We start from the raw sequence: 6,082 nt of genomic DNA, 5'->3' as shown, positions 1-6,082 counted from the left end.
ATATTGGTGCCAAAAGATACGAGTTGATGATGATAGTACCACTTACTTGTGGCACTGCCGCTTAAGTCATGTTAGTATAAATTGCATGAAGAGGCTCCATGCTGATGGATCTTTGTACTCACCTGATTTCGAATCACTAGTGACATGCAAATCATACCACATGAGCAAGGCCTTGTTTTCATTGAGATGAAATAAGATAGTAACTTGTTGAAAGTGATACATTTTGATGTATGCAGTCCAATGGGTGCTGAGGCACGTAGTGGATATCATTATGTTCTTACTTCACTGACGATTTGAGTAGATACAAGAGTATTTACTTAATGAATCACAAGTCTGAAATGTTGAAAAGTTCAATTCCGTTTCAGAGTGAAGTTCGTCGTAACAAGAGGATAAACTGTCTACGATATGATCATGGAAATGAATATCTGAGTTATGAGTTTTGGTACGCAGTTAAGACAATGTGGAAATTGTTTCGCAGTTCATGCCACCTGGAACATCATAGTGTGATGATGTGTCTGAACGTCATAGCCACGCACTATTTGGTATGGTGCATACTATGATGTCTCTTATCGAATTACCTCTATCGTTTATGGGTTATGCATTAGAGACAACCGCACTCACTTTAAATAGGGCACCGCGTATTTCCGTTGAGATGACACAGTATAGACTGAGGTTTAGAGAAATCTAAACTGTCGTTTCTTGAAAGTTTGGGGCTTCGACACTTATGTGAAAAAGTTTCAGTCTGATAAGCTCGAACCCAAAGCGGATAAATGCATCTTCATAGGATATCCAAAATAGTTGGGTACATCTCCTATCTCAGATCCGAAAGCAAAGTGTTTGTTTCTAGAAACGGATCCTTTCTCGAGGAAAGGTTTCTCTCGAAAGAATTGAGTGGGAGGGTAGTAGAACTTGATGAGGTTATTGAACCATCACTTCAACCAGTGTGTAGCAGGGTGCAGGAAGTTGTTCCTGTGGCGCCTACACCAATTGAAGTGGAAGCAGATGATGGTGATCATCAAGCATCGGATCAAGTTACTACAAGCCTCGTAGGTTGACAAGGTCGCATACTACTACAGAGTGGTACGGTAACCCTGTCTTGGAGGTCATGTTGTTGAGCAACAGTGAACCTACGAGTTATGGAGAAAGCGATGGTGGGCCCAGATTCTGACAAATGGCTGGAAGCCATGAAATCCGAGAGAGGATCCATGTATAAAACAAAGTGTAGACTTTGAAAGAACTACTTGATGGTCATAAGACTATTGAGTAAAGATGGATCTTTAAAAGAAGACAGACGATGATGGTGATAAGTCACTATTAAGAAAAGCTCGACTTGTCGCAAAGATGTTTTCGACAAGATCAAACAGTTGACTATGATGAGACTTTCTCACTCGTAGCGATGCTAAAGGTCTGTTGGAATTATGTTAGTTGTTGATGCATTATTTATGAAATATTGCACGTAGGATGTCAAAACATTGTTTTCTCGACGGTTTCCTTGAGCAAACATTGTATGTGATACAACCAGAAGGTTTTGACGATCCTAAAGATACTAACAAGTATGCAAGCTCCAGTGATCCTTCAATGGACTGGTGCAAGCATCTCGGAGTTGGAATATACACTTTGATGAGATGATCAAAGATTTTGGGTTTGTACAAGGTTTATGAGAAACTTGTATTTCCAAAGAAGTGAGTGGGAGCACTATAGAATTTCTGATAGGTATATGTGGTTGACATATTGTGGATCAGAAGTAATGTAGAATTTCTGTAAAGCATACAAGGTTGTTTGAAAGAAGTTTTCAAAGGAGTACCTGGATTACGCTACTTGAACGTTGAGCATCAAAGATCTATGGAGATAGATCGAAAGCGCTTAATAGAAGTTTCAACAAGATGCATGCCTTGACAAGTTTTTGAAAGAGTTCAAAATAGACCAGCAAAGAAGGAGTTCTTGGTTGCGTTGTGAGGTGTGAATTTGAGTAAGACTCAAAACCCGACCACGGCAGAATAAAGAGAATAGACGAAGGTCGTCTTCTATGCCTTAGCCGTAGAATCTAAAGTATGCCATACTGTGTACCGCACCTGAAGTGTGCCTTGACTCAAAGTATGTTGAGAGGTACAGAGAGTGATCCATGATTGAATCACTAGCAGCGGTCGAAATTTATCCTTAGTAACTAATGGACTAAGGAATTTTTCTCGATTATGGAGGTGGTTAAAGAGTTCGTCGTAAAGGGTTACGTCGATGCAAGCTTTGACACTAATCCGAATAACTATGAGTAGTGAAACGGATTCGTATAGTAGAGTAGATATTTGGAGTATTTCCGAATAGCACGTAGTAGCAGCATCTATAAGATGACATAAAGATTTGTAAAGAACGCACGGATCTGAAAGTTTCAGAACCGTTGACTAAAACCTCTCTCACGAGCAAGACGTGATCAGACCCCATAACTATATGGGTGTTGGATTCGTTGGAATCACATGGTGATTTGAACTAGATTATTGACTCTAGTGCAAGTGGGAGACTGTTGGAAATATGCCCTAGAGGCAATAATAAATTAGTTATTATTATATTTCTTAGTTCATGATAATCGTTTATTATCCATGCTATAATTGTATTGATTGGAAACACAATACTTGTGTGGATACATAGACAAAACACTGTCCCTAGTAAGCCTCTAGTTGACTAGCTCGTTGATCAAAGATGGTCAAGGTTTCCTGGCCATAGGCAAGTGTTGTCACTTGATAACGGGATCACATCATTAGGAGAATCATGTGATGGACTAGACCCAAACTAATAGACGTAGCATGTTGATCGTGTCATTTTGTTGCTACTGTTTTCTGCGTGTCAAGTATTTATTCCTATGACCATGAGATCATATAACTCACTGACACCGGAGGAATGATTTGTGTGTATCAAACGTCGCAACGTAACTGGGTGACTATAAAGATGCTCTACAGGTATCTCCGAAGGTGTTAGTTGAGTTAGTATGGATCAAGACTGGGATTTGTCACTCCGTGTGACGGAGAGGTATCTCGGGGCCCACTCGGTAATACAACATCACACACAAGCCTTGCAAGCAATGTAACTTAATGTAAGTTGCGGGATCTTGTATTACGGAACGAGTAAAGAGACTTGCCGGTAAACGAGATTGAAATAGGTATGCGGATGCTAACGATCGAATCTCGGGCAAGTAACATACCGAAGGACAAAGGGAATGACATACGGGATTATATGAATCCTTGGCACTGAGGTTCAAACGATAAGATCTTCGTAGAATATGTAGGATCCAATATGGGCATCCAGGTCCCGCTATTGGATATTGACCGAGGAGTCTCTCGGGTCATGTCTACATAGTTCTCGAACCCGCAGGGTCTGCACACTTAAGGTTCGACGTTGTTTTATGCGTATTTGAGTTATATGGTTGGTTACCGAATGTTGTTCGGAGTCCCGGATGAGATCACGGACGTCATGAGGGTTTCCGGAATGGTCCGGAAACGAAGATTGATATATAGGATGACCTCATTTGGTTACCGGAAGGTTTTCGTGCATTACCGGAAAAGTTTCGGGCTCATCGGTAGTGTACCGGGAGTGCCGGGAGGGGTGCCGGGGACCATCGGGAGGGGTGTCACGCCCCAAGGGGTCTCATGGGCTATGGGAAGAGATAAACCAGCCCCTAGTGGGCTGGAATAAGTTCCCACTAAGGCCCATAAGGTTTGAGAAGGAAAAAACACAAGGTGGAAAGAGTTTCCAAGTGGGAAGGTGGAATCCTACTCCAAGTAGGATTGGAATAGGACTCCTCCACCTCCAATTTCGGCCAAACCTTTGGGTTTTGAGGCTGCCTCCTCCCCTCCCTCCCACCTATATATACGGAGGTTTTAGGGCTGATTTGAGACGACTTTTCCACGGCAGCCCGACCACATACCTCCACGGTTTTTCCTCTAGATCGCGTTTCTGCGGAGCTCGGGCGGAGCCCTGCTGAGACAAGGTCATCACCAACCTCCGGAGCGCCGTCACGCTGCCGGAGAACTCTTCTACCTCTCCGTCTCTCTTGCTGGATCAAGAAGGCCGAGATCATCGTCGAGCTGTACGTGTGCTGAACGCGGAGGTGCCGTCCGTTCGGTACTAGATCGTGGGACTGATCGCGGGATTGTTCGCGGGGCGGATCGAGGGACGTGAGGACGTTCCACTACATCAACCGCGTTCTCTAACGCTTCTGCTGTACGGTCTACGAGGGTACGTAGATCACTCATCCCCTCTCGTAGATGGACATCACCATGATAGGTCTTCGTGCGCGTAGGAAAATTTTTGTTTCCCATGCGACGTTCCCCAACAGCTTTCCCATACTCAATGTGGAAAGCCTAGCTTATGTATTCATCTTCATTTGTCCATCATGTGAACATCCACAAGAATCAAGCATGAAGTGCTCAAGAATGCTTATCTTGATCTTGTCCTGTCCACCATGTGAACATCCACAAGAATCAAGCATGTAGTGCTCAGGAATGCTTATCTTGATCTTGTCCTTGTTAGCACATGAGGTTGTCCTTATCAACACATGATCATTGACAATAGTTTCAATGATATATTCGTCCTGATCCACTTGAACTTGCACACCACAATCTTGATGACGATCACCACTTGACGTCATCCTTCATGGGTTGTATGAGATCTTCCTTTTGACGCAAGCCCAATGGAAGCACACCTAACCCCCACATAGGAGTCTCACAAAGACCATGGGTTAGTACACAAACACGCAATGGACAATGCTTACCATACCATGGGATCACTTGATCCCTCTCGGTACATCTTATACGCTTTGTGTGTTGATCATCTTGGTTTACTCTTTGTGTGAGATCTTGATCAACCTAGTGTTTCTATGACCATTCTTTGGATAATACCTTGAATAACATCTTGGTCATCATATAAACTCCTTGAACCCAACAGATGGACTTCAAGAAGTGCCTATGGACAAATCCTATAAATATAACTTAAGGCAACCATTAGTCCATAGGAATTGTCATCAATTACCAAAACCACATATGGGGATATATGCTCTAACAGCAACACACACACACACAATCTGCCATATATCTAGCCACATAAGCAAGAATAAAATAAGCCACCTACACATACTTCTCTACAAGGGGAAGCACCACACACACACTACATATGTGATCATCACCATGTGTATGCAGACACACACACCTACACCTCACACATGGAAGACTCACCCCACTAATGCATTGCAGGAAAAAATAAAATAGAAGCACTCATATTAATGCCATGATATATGCACAAGGTGTAGCAAACAATGGCAAAGGGAAAATAAAATAAGTAAGAAGGAAAAAAAAGAAAAGGGGCAGCCCTGGGATCGAACCCCAGTGCCCCTGGTGCAGAGCAACAACACCAGCCACTACGCTACTGCCATTGGCTCGACAGAGACGGGAAGCAAGCAGGGTAACTTGTTCCCTGCTGCTACTGTGCAGGAGCAAAGCAAAACAATAAAAAGGGCGCCGAGGGGGATCGAACCCAGCACCTCCAACAAGCACAAGACGAGCAGTACCACTACGCTATGATATGAAATCTGACAGAGAAGGTGCATCGAAACAGAAGAAGAATCCCCACTTCTACTCTGTTGCCGACGGCTTGCCGGAACAGGGGAGGGTTCTCGCCGACGCTACAAGTTAAATCGAGCTTCGGCTCATGGATGGGAGGATGCCCGCGCTCCCACGGTCCCATTCCTACACCTAGCTACGCCCGAAGGGCTCTACATCAACGTGCTCACGGTGAGCGGCGGCTCCGGCGACAGAGACACTGTGGGCTTCGAATACCCTGCTACTGTGCTCGATCTGAGGTAGGGAGGAGGGAGGAGAAGCACTACCTCACGTACGGGTCGAGGAGGAGGAGTCCCGTAGAGGAAGGAGTGGAAGAAGAGCGCAGTGTGGCGGAGCTCGTCGGAGAAGGTGCGCCTCCGGGAAGAAGAGGAAGCAGGGCCGGGGAGGACGATCCAGCGGCGGGAACGGGCTCCTGGAGATGCCCTCGAGCTGCTGGGACCTTCGCCGAGGAGGAAGACGACGCATGACGATGGCGACGA

This window comes from Hordeum vulgare, chromosome 5H (assembly GCF_904849725.1).
Source record: "Hordeum vulgare subsp. vulgare chromosome 5H, MorexV3_pseudomolecules_assembly, whole genome shotgun sequence".
Classification (NCBI taxonomy): domain Eukaryota; kingdom Viridiplantae; phylum Streptophyta; class Magnoliopsida; order Poales; family Poaceae; genus Hordeum; species Hordeum vulgare.
Note: the sequence above shows the minus strand (reverse complement) of the source record.